The 27,887-nt window shown below is 40.1% G+C and overlaps 1 long non-coding RNA gene and 1 other non-coding gene across 2 annotated transcripts in view; one reads left to right on the top strand and one right to left on the bottom strand.

Moving 5' to 3' along the window:
- The window catches only part of LOC129659329 (uncharacterized), a 98,165-nt gene that overhangs the window by 31,614 nt on the left and 38,664 nt on the right, over positions 1-27,887 (bottom strand). The window lies entirely within an intron of this gene.
- On the top strand, positions 5,615-5,721 carry LOC129659773 (U6 spliceosomal RNA). The gene has a single exon (XR_008718242.1). It is a non-coding gene; the product is annotated as a U6 spliceosomal RNA (small nuclear RNA).

Here is a 27,887-nt window from a genome sequence, read left to right as displayed (position 1 = left end):
TATTGTGATCCACACAGTCAAAGGCTTTGGCATAGTCAATAAAGCAGAAATAGATGTTTTTTTGGAACTCTCTTGCTTTTCCCATGATCCAGCGGATGTTGGCAAGTTGATCTCTGGTTCCTCTGCCTTTTCTAAAACCAGCTTGAACATCAGGAAGTTCACAATTCACATATTGCTGAAGCCTGGTTTGGAGAATTTTGAGCATTACTTTACTAGCGTGTGAGATGAGTGCAATTGTGCAGTAGTTTGAGCATTCTTTGGCATTGCCTTTCTTTGGGATTGGAATGAAAACTGACCTTTTCCAGTCCTGTGGCCACTGCTGAGTTTTCCAAATTTGCTGGCATATTGAGTGCAGCACTTTCACAGCATCATCTTCCAAGATTTGGAATAGCTCAACTGGAATTCTATCACCTCCACTAGCTTTGTTTAGTTATAAGTAGCAGTTTAATTAAGTAGCTAGATAATTTTTAGATAAACACAGTAGTGAATATGCCAAATGGAAGTCAATTTATTGTCCATTTATCAATAAAATGTAAATTATTATATTTGGACATATGTACACTAATACCTGGGCTTCCCTTGTGGCTCAGTGGTGAAGACCTGCCTCCCAATGCAGGAGACATGAGAGACCCAGGTTCGGTCCCTGGGTCAGGCAGATCCCCTGGAGGAGGGCTTGCCAACTCACTTCAGTGTTCCTGCCTGGAGAATCCCATGGACAGAGGATCCTGGCAGGCTACAGTCCATGGGGTCACAAAGAGTCAGACATGACTGAAGCAACTTTCGCACATGCACACACATACATATACAAATACAGTGTGTATATATGTATAACTGAGAAAGATCGTGTGAATTTATTGTGTCCCTACTATGTGCCGGGTGTTTCAGTGTGTTCTGCTTGTATATTACTGCATTGAGTCTTTACAACAACTTCCCTTCCAGATAAGCATGGTTATCCCTGCACTGCATGAAAACAGACCCAAAAAGGTTATGTAATATTCCCAAGGTCACACAGCTGCCAGTGGCAGAGGCTGGATTAAAATCTGAGCTCTCTCGTTTCAACAGCTGCCATGTCTTTCTGTTACACCACACTGGCTCCCTTAGAAACAACTGGCACTGCCACCCATTTTCCCAGTGTCAGGAATGAATCCAAAAGTGACTGAATAAGTGCATTCCAGGTACATTTGTAGGGAACAAGCATCTCCAACACTGTGCTCACATCCACAGAGTGAAAACACAAAGTCCCACATCACCAAATCAGAAGAGGCAGCTGCTTAGAAGGTCAGCATATGCAAAAAGACCCCGGTTGGAAGACCATCACATCTCACCTACAGGATCCTCTCTGCCCCTAGGTGACTTACAGACTTGCTATAAAATAAATGGGGATGCCTGGAATAAAGTAACTGTTCTATTGGATCTGAACATAAATAACTCAGATCTAAGCATGTTATTTAGAAATATTAAGGTAAAATATTCTTTTAATGATAAGATAATTGATAATTTGGAACATGGATATATGATGATACTAAGGAGACCATGATATGTGGTTATGTTAAAAACAAGATTCCTTATATATTTGGAGAGTCACACTAAATTATTTACAGGTAAAGTGTTTCAGGGACTTGAATTTGCTTTGAAATAATCTGAGAATGGGAACTTCCCAGGTCGGTCAGTGGATAAATAATCTGACTGGAATGCGGGAGATGCAGGAGATGAGGGTTCGATCCCTGGGTCAGGAACATCCCCTGGAGGAGGACATGGCAACCCACTCCAGTATTCTTGCCTAGAGAATCCCATGGACAGAGGAGTCGGGCAGGCTACAGTCCATGGGGTCACAAAGAGTCAGACATGACTGAAGCAATTTAGTATACACACAATCTGAGAGTGGTGAGAGAGAAATGAAATAAGACTGGCTGGGTGAGGATTGGGATTGAAGGCAGGTGATGGAGTATGGGGTTTCTCACACTATTCTCCAAACTTTTGTGTAGGTTTGAAAGTATCATTCATAAAAGAAAAAGAGAACTATGAACATAGGAATCTATAGCTTTTAAAAATAGAGAGAGTTTGCCTTTGGGGTATTGGGAGAGGTGAGACCAAGAGCTGCTATTTTCATGAAAGCTCTGTAGTATCACTGCTTTTTCCCATTATGTAAATATATTCCTTTGAGGAAAAATTAAAATTAAATTTTAAAAGAAGTCAGAAAAGAAAGAGCCTATGGGTCAACCAGTCCTTCTCAGCTCCAAGTCAGACATTATTAATCAGCTCCAGTGTGATCTCCCACTGATCCAGAAGGAGCCTCTGGATCCTCAAGACAGCCTGCCGGAGAGGAAGCCCATCCTGGGAGAAAATCTCTGACTTGTTTTCACAGTTTAGATAGGCTCTGCCCAGATGCAGGTCTTCCATTATTCCAGGTCAACCTGAATACCTTCCCAGAACCTCCCACGGGGCCCTGGGAGTTAGGTCATCTCTCCTGACCTGCCCTCTGTCAGCCTGGCTGATGCTTCCCCTTCTGGTGGATTCCCTGCTGAGCCCAGACTACCAACCCTCCTTCAGTGACTGGCAGTAACATTTTCCTATGATGTGCTTTAATGCAAATCTCAGAAAGTGATGAGTACTAACAGTTCCCAGTCCTGTTCAAAATGAACATGTTAGCATTATATTTGGGTCAGCTTCGGATGTGTGATGGGCTTTCCCACGTTTGGAAAGAAGTTGAAATGCCTGTCATGTCTTTCCTGGCTGGTTTGCAATTCTCCTGGGATGCGTAACTGCGTCAGAATGCAGCTAGGTCCTCATTCCTTGTGTGAGAAAACTTTGCTGCTGTTCAGTAGACCCTGGGACCTGCAGACCCCGATTCTCCCTATTCCCAGTCTTATCCCAGTGCTAAGATCCTCAGCCAACCCCACTCTCAGTCTCTGACACTAAACCCAAAAGGAGAGTTTGATTTTTTCACTTGAGAGACTGGGAAAGAAGGAGGAGGGATTAGCATGTGTTGACTGTCTCTAGAGCCAGGCACAGTGCCAGGAGCTTCCTACCTATTTCATCCAAACCACAAATTCTATGAATCAGGTTTTACAAATAAAAACTCTGAGGCTCAGACAGGTTGTGATTTTGCCCTTGCCACATAGCTACAAAGTGCAAGAATAGGATTCTATTCTAGGTTTCTGAATTCAAAAACATTCGTTCCCCGATCCAATGCTCGTAAGAAGTTGATGCTCATCTATAAACCCCTCACTAGTGCCAAGCCCAGATCCATAGATAATTTAGAGTCAGCGCATATTTCCATCTGGAAAAAGTTTGCTACTTAGATATGGGTTTGAGGGGATGTTTGAACCTGTATATCCGGCGGTGTCAAATGGACTCCTCAGAAATTGCTGAGGAGGCAAATCTTAGAGATAAAGGGTACTTATCATGCACCACCCCCCACTCCCAGCACTTGTATTATCCTTTTTCACATCCAAATTCCTCAGAGTTTTCACAGAGAGCTTGACTGAGACCTTAGGGTATGCTCTATAGGCTGGAAAAAGAGAGCATTTTTATGATCTCACTTGAAGAAGAACTATCAGATCAGAGAAATTTAAATTTGTACCAGAAATCAATTATGTAACTGACAGCTTGATTTTTTCATTCAAATATAGTACTAAATTTTCAACACAGCCCTCGGGTTCATCTTACGGTTGCCTAGTCTATTTAGGTCCAGGTCCTAGGGTTGACTGGCTTCCCTGATGGCTCGGTGGTAAAGAACCTGCCTGCAATGCAGGAGACATGGGTTCAATCCCTGAGTCAGGAAGATCCCCTGGAAGAGAAGATAGCAACCCTCTTCAGCATTCTTGCCTAAAAAATACCATACACAAAGGAACCTGGTAGGCTACAGTCCAAAGGGTCACAAAGAGTTGGACACAACTGAGCACAAATACACCTAGGGTTGTCGTTCATTTTCAGCATAAGTTCCTACTCCAGAGAGTGCCAGTCACACATTCTGAAATAACAGGACTGGCCTCTGCAGCTGTACAGGGAAGCCCTGCCCATATTCTCCAGCCAGACTAGTACCAACTGTGACAAACCTCTCCCAGGAACTGACAGAGCATGCAGATAGAAAGATCAATAAAAAACAATCTGAAACAACATGAGTGACCAACTTGACCTAATTCTCATATTTAGAATACTTTACCCCATATCTGTAGAATATTCATTCTTTCTAAGTGAATGCGAAGCATTTACCAAAATAAACTATAAACTCAACCATGAAATAAGTCTCAACTTTTTTCGTTGTTTTGTTTTGGGCTGTGCTGGGTCTTCATTGCTGCTTGGGCTTTTCTCTACTTGCGGCAAGAAGAGGCTACTCGCTAGCTGTGGTGAGCGGACTTCTCATTGTGCTGGTGAAGCACTGGCGCTAGGGCACGAGGGCTTCAGTAGTTGCAGGACGTGGGCTCAGCAGTGGTAGCTCCTGGGCTCTAGAGCACAGGCTCAATAGTTGTGGCGTATGGGCGTAGTTACTCCACGGCATGTGGGATCTTCCCAGAGCAGGGATTGAACCCGTTTCTCCCGCATTGGCAGTCAAATTCTTTATCACTGAGTCATCATGGAAGCTCTCAACAACTTTTAAAAGACCAAAATCAAAATAGTTTCTTTGATCAGAGTAGCATTAAATGAGAAACAAATACCAGAAACATAAATAGAAAACCATCAAATGTTTGGAAATAAAGCAGCACATGTTTAAATAGCCCACAGATCATAGAAGAAATCAAAATGGAAACTAAATATTTTGAACCAAGTGAAAATACAATGTATCAAAATTTGTAGAATGCAGCTACAGCAATGCTAAAAGGGATAGCTGCAGAACTAAATGCACATATTAAAATATAAATGAATATAATAAGTAATGACATGTATTTTAAGAACAGAAAGGTTGAAAATCAATGACATGTTTCCATCTCAAGAAGCTTGAGAAAAAAACAAGTTAAGCCCAAGAAAAATAAAAGGAAAGCTATATTAATGATCAACACAGAAAACAGTGAATATAAAATAGACATACAATGGAGAAAAATCAACAAACCCAAAAGTTGGCAGTTTGAAAGGATTAATAAAATTCATAAGCACTTAACAAAACTGATTTATAAAAAAAGAGATGAAACACAAGTAACGCATTCCAAGCATTAAAAAGGGAACATCACTACAAATTCTACAGATATTAACAAAATAATGACTGTATTTATTGCATGACAATAAATTTGAAAATTTAGTGAAATAAACTCCAGAGGGAAAAAAGACAACAGTTTACCAAAACTGACATAAGAATAGAAAATGTGAGTACTCTTATGTCCATTCAATCTAAAATTTAAAAACTTCCCACAATAAAAATCACATACATGATTTCAATCATGATTTCTTACACAAACATTTTCAGAGAGTAGAAAAAGAAGAAATTATTTTTTCAACTTTTCTATGAAGACCTTAACTTTGATATCAGAACCTGGTGTAAGAATATTACAGATGCAAAACTCCTAAGCAAGATATTAATGAATCAAATCTAATAATAGAGCAAAAAGATAATATATCATGACCAAGTGGGATTTTCTTCAGGAATGTAACATTGGCTTATTCTAAAATCAAGTAATTCGTGCTCGCTTCAGCAGCACATATACTAAAATTGGAACAATACAAAGAAGATTAGCATGGCCCCTATGTGAGGATGACACGCAAATTCGTGAAGCAGTCCATATTTTTTTGGGAACACATGTACACCCGTGGCGGATTCATGTTGATGTATGGCAAAACCAATACAATATGGTAAAGTAATTAGCCTCCAATTAAAATAAATAAATAAATAAATAAAATCAAGTAATTCATCATATTAACAGAATAAAGGAGAAGGAAATATGTGCATCTCAAATACACTCTATATCTCAAGTATGCTCACAAAAAAAGAATTTCACACATTAAAAAAAAGGCCCTTGACAAATTCAATTGTTCATAATCTTAAAAAAAGAAGAAAACTATCAGCAAACAAGGAATAGCAGAAAAAGTCCTTAATCTGATAAAGGATATAAACAAAACTCTACATTTTAGACTAGCGTTTCTATTCATTTTCTATTCATTTTTATACTAGAGCACATAAAAGTGATAAAGAATCCACCTGCCAATGCAGGAGACATGAGTTCAATCCCTGGATCTGGAAGATCTCCTGAAGGAGGGCATGGTAACCCACTCCAGTATTCTTGCCTGGAGAATTCCATGGACAGAGGAGCCTGGTGGGCTACAGTCCACGGGGTCACAAAAGAGTCGGACACAACTGAGCTACTAAACAACAATGTAAAAGTACAATAAGGTGAGAGAAAGAAAAGTAAAGACCAGAAAGAAAAAAGTAAAACATCAGTGTTCGTGGAGGACATGATTAAGTATACAAAGAGAATCAAATGAAATTTCAGTTTATTAATTTAGCAAGATTGTTGGATATAAAAAATGATTATATAGTTATGTAATATTGAAAAAATTTTTAATGTCAACTACAATAGCACCAAAAATCATAAAATACCGAGGAATAAGTATAACAAAAAATTTGCAATATCTATACACCAAAATGACAAAACACTGCAAAGGGAAAATTTTGAAAGACTTAGATTAAGAGATAGACAGTTTTCATGGATTAGAAGGCTCAATTTTGTTAGAATGGTTATTCTCCCTAATTAACTTGTAAAATTGATGCAAACCATATCAAAACCTCAGCAGGCTTTCTGTGGCAACTAAATTTCTGAATTCAAAGTTTAACGAATTACCTGAAACAATGAAAACAATCTTAACACAATGGCTGGATTTTTCTAGAGTGGCTTAAACCTCTGTGAAATTTTATTGTTCTTTTTGTGAAAGGTAGCTTTTTCACGGAGAAGGCGATGGCACTCCACTCCAGTACTCTTGCCTGGAAAATCCCATGGATGGAGGAGCCTGGTAGGCTGCAGTCCATGGGGTTGCTAAGAGTCAGACACGACTGAGCGACTTCACTTTCACTTTTCACTTTCATGCATTGGAGAAGGAAATGGCAACCCACTCCAGTGTTCTTGCCAGAGAGAATCCCAGGGACGGGGGAGCCTGGTGGGCGGCCGTCTATGGGGTCACACAGAGTCGGACATGACTAAAGCAACTTAGCACAGCACAGCTTTTACACACACACACACAAAATAGCAACCTTTCCTGCAGAGAAAGAGAGAGGTGTAGGTGTAATTGTGTATGTGTGTCCCATGAGTGTGAATATATAAATTCATGAAGTTCTGGATATAAGTATACATTTCGTCCTAAAAAGACATTGAAAGGTATCTTTTACTTCTCTTAGGAACATAATGAAGGTAAGAGGACTATAGCAGCATCAGTTTTGTCTAAAAGAAACAGATTTTCTAGGAAAATATAGATTGTATATGCAATTTGACATTTGAAGACAGATACTTTTACCAATATGCAGAGTACATCATGAGAAGCGCTGGGCTGGAGAAAGCACAAGCTGGAATCAAGATTGCCAGGAGAAATATCAATAACCTCAGATATTCAGATGACACCACCCTTATGGCAGACAGTGAAGAACTAAAGAGCCTGTTAGTGAAAATTAAAGAGGAGAGTGAAAAAGTTAGCTTAAAGCTCAACATTCAGAAAACTAAGATCATGGCATCTGGTCCCAAGAAGGGGATACAGTGGAAACAGTGGCTGACTTTATTTTTGGGGGGCTCCAAAATCACTGCAGATGGTGATTGCATGAAATTAAAAGACACTTACTCCTTGAAAGGAGAGTTATGACCAACCTAGACAGCATATTAAAAACCAGAGACATTACTTTGTCAACAAAGGTCAGTCTAGTCAAGGCTATGGTTTTTCTAGTGGTCATGTATGGATGTGAGAGTTGGACTATAAAGAAAGCTGAACATCGAAGAATTGATGCTTTTGAACTGTGGTGTTGGAGAAGACTCTTGAAAGTGCCATGGACTACAAGGAGATCCAACAAGTCCATCCTAAAGGAGATCAGTCCTGGGTGTTCACTGGAAGGACTGATGTTGAAGTTGAAACTCCAATACTTTGGCCACCTGATGCGAAGAGCTGACTCATTTGAAAAGACTGATGCTGGGAAAGATTGAAGGCGGAAGGAGAAGGGGACAACAGAGGATGAAATGGTTGGATGGCATCACCGACTCAATGGACATGGGTTTGGGTGGACTCGGAGTTGGTAATGGACAGGGAGGCCTGGTGTGCTGCGATTCATGGGATCGCAAAGCGTCGGATACGACTGAGAGACTGAACTGACTTTTACCAATGAAATGAAAAAAAACGCTGAAATGAGAAGCCTGCGTACTGTAACTAGAGGGAAGCCCCCACTCACTGAAACTAGAGAAAAAGCCCTCATAGTAACAAAAACCCAGCACAGCCAAAAATAAATAAATACATAAATAATTTTTTAAACTATAATATAAAATAAAAATTGAATTAAAACTTTTAAAATAGAAAAATAAAGTTTTATTGGCACACAGCAATGCATACCCTTTTAGGTATTTTCTATGTCAGCTTCCATCTTCAAAGCAAAGCTGAGTGGTTGCAAGAGTCTATATGATCCATAACATCTGAAGTATTTACTGTCTGACCCTTTACATAAGTTTCAGACCCTGATCCTAAGTCCTCACAAAACCATTTTTCCCTTGAAAGACTTCCAAGTAAGTAGTTTTTTTTTTGCCACAGCCCTAGTTTCTTGGCTAGTACTATTGCTGTTTACCCAAGCCACATGGACCTATATCTACAGAGGCAGAGACTAGCAGGGAATTTATCAATTGCCTTTAGTCAAAATAAGTAGCCTACCATGACTCATATTTTCTCTCCAGCAATTGTAGCTGTAATATAAAATGTTCAAACTCCATCTCGCATCTCTCCACTCATTTATTTCTTGTCAATAGACAAGAAAGTTTTTAAGAAGATTCCATGTCTATTCAGGTCAAGGTGAAGTGAAACTGTGAACATCACTGAGTTCCTCGTAGATGGTAATATCTGACAAAAAAAAAAAAAAAAACACAAGGAAATCTAGTTGGGGGTCGAATTTCCTATTTTGTTGAATAACCAAATCATTACTGAAATGTCACTTGATTTTTTAATTGGGTAATAAAGCAATAAAAAGGAAAATGGCACTAATAAAACACTCTACCCACATTTTTCAGTTTTATTCTTTGTTAGTGCATCAAAATTTGGAAAACACCATGCATCCTGTGAAGGCTATACCTCTCAAAAATTTTCTGTGTAACATCACACTGACATAGTGGGAAAAACCAGAAGGGAGTGAGCAGGAGACCTCTTACACACACACACACACACACACCTCTAACCAAAAAAAAAGGAATCCAAAAGCAGTAACCAATCCCAAAATGCCAGGAAGCAGGGTTATAAATTTAACACAAACAGCTCCCTCTTTAAATTCCCAGTCCATTTATCAAATTTTAAAAACTAAATGACAAGTTAAGATTATTAGTCAAAATATATAAATAAATCACCTTACATATGTTATTTCCAAGGTCTGTGAATGATTTCACAGTGGTTAGTTGCAATAAGTGAATACACAGGCAACCTGGGCTCAGGAGTGAAGCTAGTCCAGGTAAAACTGGAAACCCACCAATTCTCAGACAGCGCAATTAGCTCCAAGAGCAGATGCCAATGCTGGGCTGCACACAGGGGCCTTTAAGAAGTCATTTGGTGAGATTTCTCTCACAAGGCAGCACTGACATCTTACCCGTTGCTTGGTGCATGATGCCCTGCACACAATCCCATTGTTTATAGAAAGAAGTTTTTTTCCAACATCTCCAAAAAGCATGGATTAAGTCAACTCATCATAAATTCCTTCTGTGAGAGACCAACTTACGGAAAAACTTTTCTAAAATATAGTTTGTCAAATGTGTTGGGTTTTAACGAAACACCAAGATCTGGGAGTCATAAATTATCTGGTGGAACGGGAGGCCTCTCAGAGAATGAGGAATGCTGGAGTTCCATGTTCAAGATGAATTGTTGGAAAATTCTCCATCTTAAAAATCAGTCCTGTTCTTTACCTGCTTAGGTTTACACAACAGCCAATGTTACAGCTCTTATGTGGTTGCTGAATGCCAAATATAAACAGAAAAACAAGGAAAAAAAAATTCTTTGAGATGTTCCTCTCAATTGGTCCAGAGCCAGATCTGCCAGGGAGCCTTGCTGCCCTCCTGGCATCATTCTGTAGCTGCCGTTAATAGCATTATTGGTGTTGGAACAAAGCCAGCTGTCTTCCTTTTCAAACCAATTTGTCTGATAGCATGGATTATTGTGTTAGGTAATCTGTCACTTCTCAAAAACACCCAGCTTTAATGTCCTTTCCACATATACTGCTCTTTGAACATTTGAAGGCATTTTGGTGGCAGCAGCCCAGGTCCGACTTATTCATCTCAAAATAAGCCACCATCATTTGGCACCTTCTCAGCTAAACAACAAAAGCCCTTTTAAATATAGACCTACGGACATCTGACTTTCTTGACATTACTTAACGCAGCACACGTAAACATTCAAGGCAAATCTACACCAGCCCAGGAAAGTGATCCCCTCATGTATCGAAAAATCATCTGTGACTCAATTATATGAGGAGTTCCTGTGAAGGCTACAGGAAGGCAGGCAATTTCCTTAGTTCTCTGCTCCACTTGGTGAGCATAGACTGGAAATGGGAATCTTTATTTTTTTTTTTTTCTTTTGGGGGGAATGTTTCAACCGTGCCCTCCAAAGAAAATACAGGCTATTTTCAAGAAAGACATTCACTACTTGGAGGTCTGAGTCCTGGTCTCACATTTCTCTGAGAAAGTTTCCCTAATTCAAGAGCTGCTGTCTGAAATTGGGTTAAAAAACAACACTTTATTTTATACCATGCATGTATCTGTTTGAAATCGCATTTCTGTGCAGGCCAGAGCACTGACTTCGGTCACTTGATCAAACATGATTTATTTCTCAAACTTTACAAGTTCCTCAAGAGGTTGCTCCAAGCCAGTGTAGAAGCTTCAACAAGAGCCAGGCCCCAGTCTTACTGGGTTCATCCTTATGCTTCTGACCTCAGGTCACGAGATGGCAGTCTACCTCCAGCCCTTCATCCCAGCAGAAAGAAAAGTGGAGAAGAAGGTGACATCTGCCTATACCAGAAAAGCAAAATCTTTGCCTCAAGTCCTCAGTGAATTGCTACTAATATCTCATAGGGGAAACTGGGAACTTAGGGACTGTACATTATCAGCAAAATAGAAGGGGAAGACTGTTGGAAAGGTTTCTAGCAGAGCCCACCACAGCACATCCTTAGTTACATACCTCTACCCAGAGGGGAAGGCCATACTCAGACTTCATCAAGACAGGCTATCTTTTCCAAGACTTCAGGAGCACCAGAGATATTCACCTCCTGAGAGAGAGGATTTTGAACTCAGTTCCTAGGGGGTGAAATCCTGAGCTATATCACGACTTACACAAAGTGGGCAATTACGGAATCAATATTTATTGTTGTTCAGTCTCTCAGTCATATCTGACTCTTTGCGACCCCATGGGCTGCAGTATGCCAGGCTTCCCTGTCCTTCACCATCTTCCGGAGCTTGCTCAAACTCATGCCCATTGAGTCAGTGATGCCATCCAACCATCTCATCCTCTGTCGTCCCCTTCTCCTCCTGCCTTCTATCTTTCCCAGCATCAGGGTGTTTTCCAGTGAGTTGGCTCTTTGCATCAGGTGGCCAAAGTATGGATATGATCACTGTGATATCAATATAATCACTAGTAATTCTGGAAGTAAGTAGCTTCAGGATTTTCTCATACAAGATGGACATAAAACAGGAGCCAAAGACGTCATTATTTTTTTTTAAAAATCGATTTTCTAAAACTCTTCACTTTCTCATTGAAACTATCAGATTACCTGGTGGTGGTAGCTTAGTCACTAAGTCATGTCTGATTCTCTGCGACTCCACAACTGTAGCCTGCCAGTCTCCTCTGTCAGTGGGGTTTCCCTGGAAAGAATACTGGAGTGGGTTGCCATTTCTTTCTCCAGAGGATCTCCACAACTTAGGGATCGAACCCATGTCTCCTGCTTGGCAGGTGGATTCTTTACCACTGAGCCACCTGGAAAGTCCATCAAACTACATAGTCCTGTGGAAAAGAACAACTTCCTGGTTCAATATATTACAAAAAGTACTTCCTACGAATCAAAAAGAAAAGGAATGGACTTCTTTGGTGGTCCAGTGGTTAAGACTCTGTGCTTCCGATACAGGGGCCATGGGTTTGATCCCTGGTCGGGAAACTAAGATCCCACATGCCATATAGCATGGCTTAAAAAAATAAATAACTTAAAAAAAAAAAAAAAACAAGAAAGGAGGGAAGGAGAAAGAGAAGACAGAAGATATTTATTCTATTTATAAAACAGAAGAATAAGAGGGTGATTCTTCACTTTAACAAATGGATTTCCCTTAATGATTTGTATGAGATGATTCCCCAATATCTTTACAGCACCCAATGTATATGCCTCTATATAGGAATGCTTGTGCTTCATAAGGGCTTCCCTGGTGGCTCAGTTGGTAAAGAATCCACCTGCAATGCAGGAGACCTGGGTTCAATCCCCAGGTCAGGAAGATCCCCTAGAGAAGGGAATGACAACCCACTCCAGTATTCTTGCCTGGAGAATTCCACGGACAGAGGAGCCTGGTGAGCTACAGGCCATGGGGTCACAAAGAGTCAGACACGACTAAGAGACCAACACTTGATCCAAAACTGGTGACTCATAAAGCTGATAATAGATACACAGGGGTTTGTTATGGTTTGTTCTCTCCTTTCGTTTTGGTTAGAAATTTTACATGACACTTTCTTTAAAAGATTTGCCTCTAGAAGAGGAAAAGTTTTGATTTCCTCTTTAAAAAAATGTTTAATTCCCCCTCTTCTAACTTAAAGGGGAACCTGCTGTGTAAAGACCACATCTAGCTCAGTAGGAAAATGCAGAATTGGAACTGGTTAATTCATAAAACCTGTTTTCAAATACAGCAAAATGGTTTCCATTGTGCAAAATAAGCACTCTTTCAGGAATATTTAAAAGCATCAGTTCAGTTCAGTTCAGTCGCTCAGTCGTGTCTGACTCTTTGCGACCCCGTGAATCGCAGCACGCCAGGCCTCCCTGTCCATCACCAACTCCCAGAGTTCGCTCAGACTCGCGTCCATCGAGTCAGTGATGCCATCCAGCCATCTCATTCTCTGTCGTCCCCTTCTCCTCCTGCCCCCAATCCCTCCCAGCATCAGAGATTTTTCCAATGAGTCAACTCTTCACATGAAGTGGCCAAAGTACAGGAGTTTCAGCTTTAGCATCATTGCTTCCAATTTAAAAGCATAGGAACATGTTATTGTGGTCAGAGATGTTATCTGATGTGGGAAAAGAATCTCTTTGGAAATTACATCCCCAAGAGCCTGTCTCCTCCTCTCAGTGGGACTATAGCACTTGATGCTCAAAGCGCATGACAAACACTGTGCTCCTCTTCCCAACATCCCTTATCAACAGCAAGTTGAAGAAATTTTTTCCTCTCACTTTCCTAGAACAAAATTCTTTGAAGTCTGTGACTTCTGCAAAGCATATTTTGTATCTAATAGACTCAACCATGACTTTTATTTTTTTAAACATTTAGCCACATCCAAATTTATTTCCTTTTACCTTACCATCCACAGTACCATTCCTCAGTTATAGCTATCATTGTTTGAATTCCTGAGATGAAACTATTTCCCTACTGTTTGCCTTGAGATTTCTCTTGTTTTAAAAGAGTTCATTTACTCACCTCCCAAACTTCCCAAACCCTCAAGACAAGTGTTTCCTTAAGTTCAGTTACTCCTTCAGAGGCACATAAAGAACTTTTGTATTCATTGCTATTAGATTGCAATGCAAACCAACTTGCCCTTTTCCTGATCAGTCACAGAAAGGTCTTCTTCCAAATGATAACAGACCTTAAGCACAAACCATTGCTATTTCCAAATTATTAATGTATGGCCAAGAAACCTAACCAAATGTTTCTGTGATGAAAAACAAGTTAGCAACATTAATTAATGAAATTCATTAATCTTGGAACTGAAGGCCCAAGACAGTCACAATTTTTTTCCTTGATAGTTCTATTTGGAACACTATAAAAACACTTCAACTTTATTATTACAAGGCCAGAATTGGATTGACACGTGAAAATAAAGTGTTAGCTTAAAAATAGAAATTTGTCCATCAAGATAGCTTGCAAAGCAAAACAGACCTATGGGCAGCTACTACAGTCTTTGTATATATTATCAAATTTGTGGTGGGAAAATGTTAGAAGCCTTAGTTCTGGTTAATAATTCTTGCCCATATCTGTATGAGATGTAAATTAAATACACATGGTTAGCCCAATTCTGCCTTTTGTAGATAAAAGCACCAAAAAAGAAAATATTGGCTGTTCTCTGTACTCAACCAGAGCAGCTTAATTTGCACCATACTTTGCCACATCAGCAGAAATGGGGTCCCCGGAAGCGATTGTAACCCATGAAGAAGCTGCTAATATTGGGAGAATTGAGGAGCAAAGTCTCACCAAACAGCATGATGTCCTGGTCACCAGGCCAGTGTGGTATTGTAAACCCATTAAAAAAAAAAAAAAAAAAAAACTGTTTCAAAAACAAATTTTCACAACTATAAATCTGAATAGCTCTTACAGCTACCAAAGCTTCTTCTCTGAGAGTCCTGCCACTTGAAATATAAATCCTCCCAGGCCCCTGGTGAGCGGTAGCCCTGGTTTTAAGGAATGTCTCCAGTATTAACAGCCTATTTTTATGCTTTAAAAAAATCATTAGATGGCCACCAAAGTGGATTTTGGAGCAAATACTCTTTGTTTTAAGAACGTCAGACTTTATTAAAAGCTTATGAAGAAAAAAAGGAAAGGTCCACAGCGGGGCACATGTAATAGGTATGAAATGCAGAAATACCCCAAAGACCCGCACCTGACAACGTTCTTGGAAAGAGGGCTTGTCTTCAAGAGATGCTAACTAAGGTAATGTTAGTACCTCCAATTTATTCCCATCAGGGCACTCTGGCAGAGGACTAAGTGCTAGGACTTGCCTTGTACCCTAGAGAAAGCTCAGTGTTGTTATGTTTATGAACTAAACACGCGCATTCTGTGTAGAGCGGTGCTGAATTGGAGCCAAAGTGGCACTGACACCTACTTGATGGGTACAACGCTGAGCACAACTTGGGCTCATTGGAGTGATGTGCTGGAAAACTGGTAGAATGTAATCCGAAGAATTTCTTTAGGAAATTCTATGGAGATGGGAATGGAAATGCTAAGATGGAAAGATTTTATGGAAACACTTTGGGGAAGCCATACCCCTGGCAGCACTTACAGACAGACACCATGGCCAAGTCGTTCATCCAACAAAAAAATAAGCATCCCACGAAATCCAGCAGCTGTCAGACTCACAAGACTGCAAGGAGCTAAAGAAAGTCTCGAAGCCCAGCTCATGCCTCCTCCTCTTGTCTCCCCCGACATCTTGAGAGTTGACGCCTTTTTAACATCCATTACTCACTACAGGACTGTGAGTAGGTTAGTTGCTTTGTTTTGTTGTTTTTTCTCTTTCACATTTGCCTCCACCCTTGCTTAAAATTTGTAAGAGATAAGACACTGTAAGTATGGCTCCACAAAGCTATCTCTGGGAGGAGCCCTAAAGAGATTTCAGAGCACGGTCTGAAAATACTCACAGGAGGCAACAGAACATTGTAGAGAAGACATGTAATTTGGAGTTAGAAATGGATTTGAATTCTGAATCTGCTCAAGTCATAAAGAATTGCAGTCACTAAATTCTTTTATCCAAAACCTACCTCACTTTTTCTTTATCACATCACATTAGTGTGTATCTCTGGTTGCCACTCGAAGTATCATTGGGCTTAGAAATACATTGCTTTCCAGATGTGAACTATAATAGTAATACACAGGATGAATCACTGACTTAATGGACATGACTTTGTGCAAACTCCAGGAGATAGTGAAGGACAGGGAGGCCTGACCTGCTGCAGTCTATGAGGCTGCAAAGAGTCGGACATGACTTAGCAACTGAACAACAATACAGGATAAATAAACAACAAGGTCCTACTATAAAGCACAGGGAACTATATTCAGTATCCTGCGATAAGCCATAATGGAAAAGAATATGAAAAAGAACAAATATATATATATAATTGAATTACTTTGCTGTACAGCAAAAATTAACACAACATGGTAAATCAACTATATTTCAATAGAATAATTTTTTTTAAAGACACACATTGTTCTCATAACTTGCAGACTATAGGCACAAGAGAAAGCATTTGCTGGTTTCCCAGTTTGAGAATTGGCTATAAATCAGTAACAGAAAATCAACTCATCAAAAACTAATTTGTTGAAAATCAACTGCTAAATAATCCATTTTGCTAAATGTTCAATTCACTAAATTTTCCAAGCTTACTGACTTATTAAAAACTTTTTCTTTCAACTATTTGTAGAGTTTGCAGAAATTTGTATTGGACAAAATGACTTTTAAAAATCATTGAAATAAGATCTCTTCAAAGTTATAATAACTGTATTTCATTTTCTCTTCACAACATAGTAAGGAACATTCTATTAGTCAAAAGGAAAGACTCACAAGATAATTTGGTCTCCTTATGAATATATTTAAAGTTAAGAAAATATATTTCATTGTTAACTAAGATTTCATTTTTCAAGGTAATCTTTTGCTTTATAGTGACTCTTTCTCATTTTCTTTTCTATAACTTTGTCTTATTCCAAGTTCTAGTCAAGAATCTGCCACTTAAGGGAATTAAGAGGTACAAACTACTATGTATAAAATAAATAAGCTATAAGAATATATTAGATGACACTGGGAATATAGTCAATATTTTATGATAACTATAAGTAGATTTCTGCTGCTGCTGCTAAGTCACTTCAGTTGTGTCCAACTCTGTGTGATCCCACAGACGGCAGCCACCAGGCTCCCCCGTCCCTGGGATTCTCCAGGCAAGAACACTGGAGTGGGTTGCCATTTCCTTCTCCAATGCAGGAAAGTGAAAAGTGAAAGGGAAGTCGTTCAGTCGTGTCCGACTCTTAGCGACCCCATGGACTGCAGACTACCAGGCTCCTCCATCCATGGGATTTTCCAGGCAAAGTACTGGAGTGGGGTGCCATTGCCTTCTCCGTAAGTAGAGTTCAGTTCAATTCATTTCAGTTCAGTCACTCAGTCGTGTCCGACTCTTTGCAACCCCATGAACCGCAGCACTCCAGGCCTCCCTGTCCATCACCAACTCCCAGAGTTCACCCACACCCATGTCCATTGAGTCGGTATAGAGTATAAGTAGGGTATAACCTTTAAAGTTGTAAATCACTATGTTTTACATTCAAAACTTATATAATATTGTACATTAATTATACCTCAATAAAAACTTAAAATTAAATAAAATTTCTCTAAAAAAGAATTTGTCACTTAGTCTCTGGTTAGCCCTGGCCAAGTTAATTCATCTTTCTGTGCTTTAATTTCCCCAGTTGTGAAATAGGAATAATAATAGCCTCTACTTCATAGAGTTTTGAAGAAGAACAATCTAGTATATTAGCATATGTAAAGAGTTTAGAGACGTTTCCCAGGTGGCACTAGTGGTAAAGAACCCACCTGCAAATGCAGGAGACGTAAGAGATGTGGATTTGAACCCTGGATTGGGAATATCCTCTGTAGGAAGTCATGGCAACCCACTCAAGTATCTTTGTCTGAAAAATCCCATGGACAGAGAAGCCTGGGATAGTACAGTCAATAGGGTTGCACAGAGTCAGACACAACTGAAGCAACTTAGCACACATGCACAGAGTTTAGAACAGCAATTGATACATAGTGAGGCTCAAATGAATATAAACTATTTTGGCTTTTTAAAAAATACTGTATTAGAGCATTATTTTCAACACTTGGGTCACCTTACATGAGTTTTGCAAACTCTCAATTTTGTTTCACTCTATACCCACTACCCCCAGAAAATATCCTGTTCTGCCTCTCCTGTACTGTGATAGAATCTTAAATTAGTCTCTCCAAAAGCCTGTGTTTACATCCACATCCCCACTAGACTGTGAGCCACGGCCAGTGTCCATTCATCACTGAATGCCTGCTTGCACAGCGCTCAGTGCTTGGTGAACTTCCCATAAGCCTTTGCCAAATGAACAGGTAAATGGTACAAATGGACAGCATATCTTAGGATGGGTCCCATGACTAGTGTCCAGGCTCATCCCTTTGTTGTTGCCTCTTACTGGCTTCTGTTTCAAAGAGTAGCCTTTTTGTGAACGTCTGCCCTCATTCTGGAATATACTGTCCTATGTGCAATCAATTCTTGTCTGCACTTAACACCAGCCCCCTTCCCTCCAAGCCAAGGACCAGTATTACTTTCCTAGGCACCCTCATTCTCAGAGGTGCTTTCCTGGGATGAGGTGTAAATTAATGCCAGCCTGACCACTCTGGGTCATTAAAGACCAGATGATCATTTTTGCAAGAGAAGCAACTGAACCCTACTGGCCCAGACCAAATCCAACCTGGATAATTGCCTCCCGCCTACACAATATCCCCCGTCTCCTTTTCAGACATAGAAATGATTTTCACTTCATCCTCTAAAAGCTAGCCAGGCAAGACTGTGCTGGCTTCCACCTGACTGCTGTTGCTAGGGCGTGGTATAACGAAGCAGCATTCCTCAAGGCATGGGAGAAGGAGGGTCAGGGGTGGGGGGCAGGTGGGGCTGTAAAGTGCTCTGGGGAAAGGGGGATGGGCAACAGAAATCTAAGCGCTTTAATAATACACTTGGAAAAATGAGACTTAGTCATGTTAAGTCAATACACTTCATCTCCCATTACATTTTTAAAGTGACAGGTGGGATCAGAAGTCCATTGTTTGTGCCTTTTTAAAAGTTTGAATTTGGAAATGAATGATCTTTTATTAGAATCATGGAAGTATGGCTGGTTGCCAGTCTAGGTAGGCCCTGGAGTAGGTCCACTTTTGACAATAAAACTACTGATACATAAAGCAGTCATGGATGGTCTTTTGCTGGAAGAAATCCCACTTGCTTCTTATTACTATGAGGGAAAGCTGAGGGGGCTGCTTGCTGAGCATGTAACTGCCTACACAGGAGAAGACCTGCTTAGCAAGATGAACGCAGGTCAGGCGATCTGACCATGAAGCATTCAGGGCCAAGTGCCAAGGTCAAGAGCACCCAGGGCTGACTGATTGGCACAAAAATAAACAGACCAAGCACGAGGCATAAGTGAGCAAGAACTGGTTAGGAACACCATCCCAGAAGGCCTGCAGGTCCTGACCCTTTTGCATGAGATTATCCAGAGCACGCTGGATTCATCTGAAGGGGGAGAAATGCTCCTGAAGTGGTTTATGGTTATGTATTGGCTTGCTACTCTCGAAAACACCAGAGGCTCAGAACTCTCTACACCTCCTTTTGTGTCCTTGGCCAGACGTAAGGTTTGTGTGGAATGGGCTGAAGCACATTTTCTGCACTCCAGAAAATGTCATGAGGCCTCAGAAGACCACTGCCTAGCTTATTGCAGGATCATAGGGGAGCCCTGACTTGCCCACAAACACATTCTCTTCACCCGTGGCCTTGGCTCAAAGCTGTCTTGGAGAAGCTATGTCTTGATATTTAGTAATAAAGCTTCCTGGGAAAGCAGGACTGCCAAAGTTTAAGTGGTGGGTTTTTATGACCAGGATTATGGTCCATTAAGGGACAAGGATGAAAATACCAGCTCATTTCATTTTGATCTCTGGTCTAAGCTAAACCACCATTCTATTTCCAATTAAAGTTCCACAGAAAAAATGCTGATGTTTCTCCTCCAGAAACAACCTTCCTGGCATTTTCCCAAAAAACCTCCACCATAATTTGAAGCCACACGCTCACAGCATTGAGATTTTGTGGCTGTGTTTTCTCCAAGAACATAAATGACCTGTAAATAAAGTGAGTTTTTGACTGAGATTTTTTTGCATTTGAAAAGAGAAAATGTGAGACACATTCAAATTAAACCAGATATGGGAACAGGATGCCATTTGGTAACAGGGAAATGGGGATTCGTCCCTTTGAGGATCTTCCTGGCTTTGTGTCACATGAAGCGGGACAAGGTTGTCATAGTGAAGCCACCATGACTATAAAACGCAGTTCAGCTTCTATCTTTACTTTGCACCATGGCTCAGGGAATGGGCATCAATAACCTAGTTCCTCCATTCTTTTCATACTGGTAAATTCCACTTACCGGACTCTTCTTGGCTAGAGAAAAGTCCCCTCCCTTCTAGACATGATGTTGTCATTTTTGAGAACAAGATATACAGGCATCCTAAAGGTATTCTAGAGAAATCCTAATGAGTATGACCACTGGCAAGGAGCAAATTAGGACTTCCTATTAAACAGCTGAGGAAAGCCTAGGTCTGCCCCAACCTTTGGGGAAATAAGGGGTCAATGTCATAAGCTAGTCTTTGGATTTTTTCCAATGATAAATAAAAAGTACTTTTGTAGCATATACTGAAATAAATTTCCATCTAACCAAAGAACTCTCATATCTATGCAAAAATCTCTCAAAGACTTTTTGAAATGAATTAAATAAAAGAACTAATAAGCTATTTTTTCAAGAAATATTGAAGAACCATACCAATAAAGTAATCGAATAGATTGTCAAATAAAAGTCATCTTCATATAAACAATGAGAAAGCCCAACATTTCCCAAGAAAGCTAAGAAATTTCTTCTTGAGAACATTTTTGCCAAGCCATGAGATTTCAAATAAACTCAAAATAAAAACAGATCACAAGTTCCCAGGTTATCAGCTTTACATGTGTCCTGGTGTGTCAATGTATATTAGAAAACACAGTCACCTTTCTAAAAACATAGAGAAAAAAATATCCTTCATGAACAACAAGGACCAAATGTCTTAATAAATAACTAAGGACAAATGCAAATTCCAGCAACAACTATGATTTGAATCAAATTGTTTTCCTGTTCCTCCCCTTCTCTACCCATGGCCCACTCCAGAATACACTTGTCCCAAATGATGGCTTGGCTTATCTCTGGACAAGAGAGTGTGTTAGAAACTGTATTTCCATGGGGAAGATTTTCTTCTTGTCTTTACTCAAGCTTTAAGATATTGAGGTTGGAGGAAAAGGAAAGATGACTGTAAGCTGTGAGTGTAGGTCATCACTTAGCTGGGAATTTGGTGAGGAAATCCTCCTGAGTAGGACAATCTTCTTTCAGGTGGTGTTTAGAAGAGGACAGATGGTGCTCTAAATAAAGTGAACCTAGAAAGCCGATGCTATTGAAATTTGAATTTGAAATCTGCTTTCATGTAATTGCATATAGACATATAAACTACGAACGGCCACCCAAACCCATAAATCTTCTCTTAAGCTATTATAACCTCAAGATAACTAAATGACCTGCTTGAATTTTCAGGGAGAATCAGTATTTGTTAGGAGGATATGTTAGTCTGCTCAGGTTGCCATAAAAAAGATACTATAGACTGGGTGGCTTACACAACAGAAATTTATTTCTCACGTTTCCAGAGACTGAAAGTCTGAGATCAAGTGCCAGCAGCATCGGTGTCTGGTAAGAGCACTTTCCTTGGATTGCAGACAGCTGTGTTCTAGCTGTGCCCTCACATGATGGGGAGCAAAAGTGAAAGAGAGAGAAATCACCCGTGTCTCTTCTGAAAAGGACACTAATCTCATCGGGTCAGGACCCCACCTTCACAACCTCAATTAACCTGAATTACTTCTGTAAAGGCCCTGTGTCTGAATACAGCCACTGTGGAGGATCAGGACTTCAACATATGAATGGATAGGGAGGAACACAATTCAGTCCATAGCAGAGGGCTAATATTCAAAATATTTAACTATTGGCCAGGCACCAGCCAATCAGAACAGATACTTGCCGTCAGATGCCAGCTGGACTGGTGCATACCAGCAGAATATCCTGGATGAAACAAAAGAGGCAAAATCCTCTCTTTGGCCTCCTCCTGGAAAAATCTCCACTGTGCATGTAAAAGATAGCTTCTGTCACATAGTATACCACCCAAAAATGCAAAAAATAGGTCTTATCCATTCATGTACAGAAGTAAACATGTTGCTTGATCAATAGAAACATTTTTTTGGCTGAGACACTCAGCATATAAGATCTTAGTTTCCCTATCAGGGATTGAACCTGGGCCTCCTGCATCCCTGCATTGGAAGAGCAGGATCTTTTTTTTTTTTTTTTTTTACTTTTACTGAAGGATAATTGCTTTACAGAATTTTGCTGTTTTCTGTCAAACCTCAACATGAATCACCCATAAGTATGCATATATCCCCTCCCTCTTGAACCTCCCTCCCATCTCCCTCCCCATCCCACCCTTCTAAGTTGATACAGAGCCCCTGTTTGAGTTTCCTGAGCCATACAGCAAATTCCTGTTGGCTATCTATTTTACATATGGTAGTGTAAGTTTCCATGTTACTCTTTCCTTACTCTCCTCCCCTCTCCCCATGTCCATAAGTCTATTCTCTATGTCTCTTTCTCCATTGTTGCCTTGTAAATAAATTCTTCGGTACCATTTTTCTAGATTCCGTATATATGCGTTAGAATATGGTGTTTATATATGCGTTAGAATACGGTGTTTATCTTTTCTCTTTCTGACTCACTTTACTCTATATAATAGGTTCTAGGTTCATCCACCTCATTAGAACTGACTCAAATGTGATCTATTTTATGGCTGAGTAATATTCCATTGTGTATATGTACGACAACTTATCTATCCATTCATCTGTCGATGGACATCTAAGTTGCTTCTATGTTCTAGCTATTGTAAATAGTGCTGCAATGAACAATGGGATACATGTTTCTCTTTCAATTTTGGTTTCTTCAGGCTATGTGCCTAGGAGTGGGATTGCTGTGTCATATGGCGATGGCACCCCACTCCAGTACTCTTGCCTGGAAAATCCCATGGACGGAGGAGCCTGGAAGGCTGCAGTCCATGGGGTCGCTGAGGGTCGGACATGACTGAGCGACTTCACTTTCACTTTTCACTTTCATGCACTGGAGAAGGAAATGGCAACCCACTCCAGTGTTCTTGCCTGGAGAATCCCAGGGATGGGGGAGCCTGGTGGGCTACCGTCTATTGGGTCACACAGAGTCGGACACGACTGAAGTGACTTAGCAGCAGCAGCATGGTGGTTTTATTTCCAGTTTTTTAAGGAATCTCCATACTGTCTTCCATAGTGGCTGTATCAATTTACATTCCCACCAACAGTGCAAGAGCATTCCCTTTTCTCCACATCCTCTCCAGTATTTACTGTTTGTAGACATTTTGATGAGGACCATCCAGTGTGAGGTGATATCTCATTGTATTTTTTTTTTAATTGGAGGCTAATTACTTTACAATATTGTGGTGGTTTTTGCCATACATTGACGTGAGTCAGCCATGGATGAACATGTGTCCCCCATCCTGAACCCCCCTCCCACCTCCCTCCCCATCCCATCCCTCTGGGCTGTCCCAGTGCACCAGCTTTGAGTGCCCTGTTTCATGCATCGAACTTGGACTGGTGATCTATTTCACATATGGTAATATACATGTTTCAATGCTATTCTCTCAAATCATCCCACCCTCACCTTCTCCCACAGAATCCAAAAGTCTTCTTTATATCTGTGTTGGAAGAGCAGAATCTTAACCAATGAACCACCAGGGAAGTCCCAATAGAAACATATTTTAATTCATCAACCTACTAATAGTGTTTAACTGGAAGAAAGGAAGGAAATTGTAGGAAACTTTTACTTTATAGACTGTGGCTTTATCATGTGCACATAATATTTTGTAGTCAAAGAATAAACAAAAATTTTCCTCCTTGTCTTATATTTGTAAATATCCTGACTCTTTAGTTCTTAATATTCTAAACTATGCTAGCTGCAGAGTTTTGCCTAAAGGTTTTCCTTTCAGAATTAGTCCATTGTGCAGAGTTTGATCTGTTCAAAACATAAAAACAAACTTTCATTCAGATGGATAGTTTATTCCTTGTTCCTAGGTTGTTGCTGTTGTCGGGGTTGTTTATGACAAGAATGACAAATTTCTGAATAAGGAATTGAAATGTTTAGGAAGACAATTCTAATGATATTTAAATGAGTAATTGTCAGGAGGGCCCTAGTCACCCTTTAAACATGGTTACAATTTCTCTCCCCTAGGATATGAAATCAGCCCTTCTCTTCCTCAGAATTCAAAGAAAGGAAGCCTTCTTGCCCCCAAGTGAGTGTGAGTCGCTCAGTCATGTCCGACTCTTTGCAATCCCATGGACTGTACAGTCCACGGAATTCTCCAGGCCATAACACTGGAGTGGTATCCTTTCTCTTCTCCAGGGGATCTTCCCAACCCAAGGACTGAACCCAGGTCTCCTGCATTGCGGGCAGATTCTTCACCAGCTGAGCCACAAGGGAAGCCCAAGAACACAGGAACGGGTAGCCTATCCGTTCTCCAGCAGATCTTCCCAACCCAGGAATCAAACTGGGGTCTCATGCATTGCAGGCAAATTCTTTACCAACTGAGCTATCAGGGAAGCCCCCCAAGGAGATGCTATATAGACAAGGAAGGCATGTTGTTTCCATGAGGATTTCCTGCTTCATATTTGTGTTAGTTCCACAACTCTCACACTGCTGGTTCATATAACCATACACTATACCCTAGATTCACCCCCAGGGCATTGTGACATTTCCAAATTCTCCCTGAGATTATCCTCTTGAGAGCCACTGTATTTAACTATGTCAGACCTCTCACAGCCTCTAAAATACTCCAAACAATACTGCTCCTGTGGATGACTGCATATTCTGTTCCTTATACCTGAAAGGTTCATCTGAGATTTCTTCCTTGCCAGTTGAATTACCACTCACCCTTTCTAATTCCAAAGAGGCTTTCTCTCTTCTCCCCAGTCACTGTTCCCATGATCCACTTTGAATATTGCAATGTAGTAGCCAATGGGTTCTTGTACAAATAATTGAAAACCTAACATTAGTTTTGAACAAAAAAAAACAAATACAAGGCCTGAAAGTGAGTGAACTCAATTCTGTTTCAGCAGCTCAATTTTATTATTGAAATTTCATGCTTTTTCTTTCCTTCAGCTCAACCATCCTCTGCATTGTAGTTTTTCATCCTCTTGCTAATTGTTTCATGGTTTCAAGATGGCTGCTAACGCTCTAGCATCATGCCCTCACATGACTGTAGCAATTAACAGAAGGGATGATGATGGTCAGAAGTCTCTCTCCCAAACATATTCTACCTTTTCATGTAGGAAGTAAACCTATCTAAGACATCCTGGATATCTCATTAGCCAGAACTGTTTCACATTAGCATGTCCCAAAAGAAACTGATGGGAAGATAGATTTCTGTTAAGAGATAACATGTGCTCTGCATTGTATCCAACATACTTTAACAATGCTGTTAAAATCTCCACAAGTAAGGTATCATAACTATTATTAATTTTAGCAACATAGTTTATGGTAGACCAAGAAAGCATTGTTTAAAAAAATAAAACTGCTCCTTAGTATATAGAGAACATTTAATTAATATATTTCAGATTAAAAGTACCTTGGGATGGGTGACCAAATGTACTGAAACCATCAAATTCCTATCATCCAAAGTTCTGTTCCTGTCCGTTGTCCCTCAAGATGCTGGACCACTTTATAACTAGATGATGATAATAAGATAACAATATTTTACAGACCACTTTGCTATGTACTTCATTTAACCTTAACATCTACCTTGAGGGGAATAGTGGTGATTTAGTTGCTAAGTCATGTCCAATTCTTGTGACCCCATGGACTTGTAGCCAACAGGCTCCTCTGTTCATGGGATTTCTCAGGCAAAAATGCTGGAGTGGAATGTCATTTCCTTCTCCAGGGGATCTTCCCAACCCAGAGATCAAACCCAAGTCTCCTGCCTTGCAAGCAGATTCACCAGGGAAGTGGAGGGGAATAGAATTATTCCTAATGTACAAGGGAGCACAGATGCTCAGAAAGGGTAGTCACTTGCCAGAGTCCACATAGCTTAGGTAGTTCAAATGAGGCTGCATCCCAGACCTACATGACTGTACCTACTCCCATCCTGTCCTGCTCCTGTTCACACCGGGGTCACTCTGAGCTAGAAATACCCAAAATCTTGGGTAAGACTCCATAAATTCCTCCAGCCCTACCACCCCAAAAAGATAAGTAAGCTTCCCCACTTCCCTCCAAGCAATTACAGCATCCCAACATCTAGACTGCAAGAATGAACCAGGAAATAAATAGTCTTTCTAGCCTCACTGTAAACTGTACACTCACACATTGCAAGAAAACAATTCAGGATTTCACATGGGCTAAGAGGACCCAACTTCTCTTAAAGGCAGAGCAATTATAAGTACTTGGTTAGTATAATGAAATCCAGTGAGTATTAAATAAAAGTGTTTATTGAGGGGCTAAAATGGGTTGGCTCTAAAGACAAAAAAACAAAAAATCAGACCTGGATGTCTACAGAAACCAGATTTCTGTATGCTTCATTGACTCGGTTATGAAATAAACATTAAAAATAGACTCATACATTATTCCAAGTAAAGTTAACAAGGCAGGCCCTTTTTAGACTTAAATTCACATGCCCGATTATGAAGAGCATTAATAGAAATGTTCCCTGAATGTTTACAAGGTGTTTACTTATTTTCTATACTGAAAATCAGGATATCTTGGTACTGAAAAAACTTCATGCCCAACAGTTATACAAAACCACTATTTCTTCGGTTTATAGCCTCTCTTAATCTCTTTGTGGAAATCTCCAGACCTCAACTACATTCCTTGAAATTTTACAAGGCACAGGAGGAACAGAAATCAGCTCAAAATGAATATGTGTATTCAGAAATGCATCGAGATTTTTTTTCAACTTTTCGGGTACCTCATACAAATTAATCTTCTGAAGGGCCCTGGTGGTCTCTGAATCACTGCTTCACTCCCCCCACTTCTCAGCACCCCCATTGTATTCTCTTGATAGGAATAACTGCCAGATCATTAGGGAAGAAAAAGTTTATTGAGTCAAATCTGGGAGGGCCCGCACAAGGTCAGGAGCAGGTACCACTGGTTTTACATAATTTTTGCATCTGCACCAATTTGATTTAAGTTATAAGTGGGATTTATTGGCGAGCATTGCATTCTAAAAAGTGGTTTATACCAGATTGTCTCATATTTATTATGATTCAGTCAAAAGTGAATTGTACACATGCCATCTGCAATGAGCTGATACAATGGAGAGGAAAAAAAAATAGCTCTTGAAAAGCACATTTCTTCTCCTTTCCATTGTCCTTAATGGTTTACTTGAGTGGAAGAAAAATTGCTTTAATGTGAAAACTCTATCATTTCCTGTGGCACTGATTACAAAATGGAAATTATTCAGGAAAAAAAAGTAAAAGGAAGTTGAACCCAATATATTAGGATTGTGGTAACAGAGAAAAATAAAATTATCCAACGAAGTGTGTAAAATAAAAGATATTATTGTGCACCTCCAGAAAGGAAATAGATGTAGACGCAGGATAAAACATGCCAGAATTTCAGATTGCTAACAAAAACAAAACCAAAAAAAAAAAAAAAGTTATTTGCTTAGCATTTTTTATAGATTGTATACGTCAGGAGGTGGCAACCTTTCCAAAATGATCCAAGTGGCTTGTCCCTGTGCAACTGGCCTGCTTAGGGAAGGAGGGGAATAGATACATAGACCCTCTTAAGCAGGACGACAACTGAAAGCAATTTAAAGGCCACTGAGAACTTCTCCAGGTTTTTAGAAGCAAATTGGGCATTATTACTTTTTCTATACCAATCTTGCCATTTTTCACT

This window comes from Bubalus kerabau, chromosome 8 (genome assembly GCF_029407905.1).
Source record: "Bubalus kerabau isolate K-KA32 ecotype Philippines breed swamp buffalo chromosome 8, PCC_UOA_SB_1v2, whole genome shotgun sequence".
NCBI classification, from domain to species: Eukaryota; Metazoa; Chordata; class Mammalia; order Artiodactyla; family Bovidae; genus Bubalus; species Bubalus kerabau.
The sequence above is the reverse complement of the archived record's forward strand: the minus strand, read 5'-3'. Positions and strand labels throughout refer to the sequence as shown.